This window comes from Octopus bimaculoides, chromosome 7 (assembly GCF_001194135.2).
Source record: "Octopus bimaculoides isolate UCB-OBI-ISO-001 chromosome 7, ASM119413v2, whole genome shotgun sequence".
NCBI classification, from domain to species: domain Eukaryota; kingdom Metazoa; phylum Mollusca; class Cephalopoda; order Octopoda; family Octopodidae; genus Octopus; species Octopus bimaculoides.
Window position 1 is genome coordinate 88,852,239 of NC_068987.1, and position 1,651 is coordinate 88,853,889.

Consider the following 1,651-nt stretch of genomic DNA (forward strand, 5'->3'; position numbering starts at 1 on the left):
ACGAGGAAATAAACAGAGAATAAACAAGCTTTTGGAACAGCCGCCATGATTGACCGCTAGCAACAATAGTTTTTTATTCTCTCTCTCTTTATTTCCTCGTGTTCCTTTCTGTCGAAGAACATAGGCTCGAAACGTAAAAGACTTTCTCACCTTCCCGAGCGTCAAACTAATACACCTGTTTGTTGTTTATGCACTTGTCTTCGTTTTTTGTTTTTCTGTAAATTTCAACTATATATTGCACGCTCACGTGGTCACACTACTTTTATCCTGCTTTAACCTCCTACACTTGGGACTTCAACCTGGAATTTCTGCACCTCTCTCCATCTACACACGAGCATCCCACTCGGATTACTACTGGATTTACTTATGGATTTCACTGGATTCTTCTGTTTATGTGTGTATCTATATACATACATACATACATACATACATACATACATATATATATATATAGTTGAAATTTGCAGAAGAACAAAAGACGAAGACAGGTGTATAAACAACAAGCAGGTGTATTGGTTTGACGAGTCGATTATATAATTCCCCCAGTTCATGACTGGTATTTTACGAGTATTTTATCGACCCCGAAGGGATGAAAGGCAGAGTCAACCTCGGTAGAAGAAATTTGAACTGAGATCGTATTTGAGATGAATATTATTAGAATTTAGCAACCAAAATGTGTTTTTAATAGGACACTTCGATAAGCTTCATATTTCATTTACCTACATCATCATCATTATCATCATCATCATCATCATCATCATCATCATCATTATCATCATCGATGACAACAACATCAGCAATAGAAATCATTGAGAATAAAAGCCACCAGCGAAGCAGATACTAATTACTGAAGTTCTTATTCCGATGGCGAGACAAATTATAATTCTGCTAGGAGGTCTCAGACGAGAGGAAATGAGATTGTAAAATTTTTCATGGACATTAACAACGAAAAATGAAATTAGTGTTGCCAACTGGTAATTGAAACACAATAATCATGACAACTTTCCATGACTAATTTTATTCAGATCGTTTCTTGGGCAAAAGTATACGCAACACACGAAGCAACAAATAATTATAGGATAAAATACGTGGTCAGACATATTAAGTTAAAATCTGTCGCGAATATAGTCTCATTATGTCGGGGCTTCTCCCAGTTTCTGTAGTATGTTAATGACTGAGAAGAAAAGGTTCTCCTCCAAAAAGAATCCAATCCGCCGCAAGGTTACCCCCACCCCACATACACACACACACCTTATTGTTGGCTTACATTTCTACTGAGTATACTAGATCAGATAAAGCTCGTGGCCCCAGTGGTTCGGGTGTTGCACCCCCGATGGCAAGATCGGGGTTTCGATTACTTTGTGCTCTTGAGCAAAACACTTCACTTCACGTTGCGCCATTCCACTCAGCTGTAATAAGCCTGCAATAAACTGGTGTCCTGCCCAGGGAGAATGTTGTGATCTCAGTGGAAAGCAGGTAACGGACCGTATGAGCCTTAAGGCTCGAGACAGTACGGTTCTGGGGACTTGCAAGTATATACACCAGGGAAACTTCAAATGAAGAACTTTACTCCAGGTATTGAACTCACGACAATCAGGCTACATGCTTTCATAGAATAAGTGGTGAAGAAGAGTATTCACCGATAAATTGT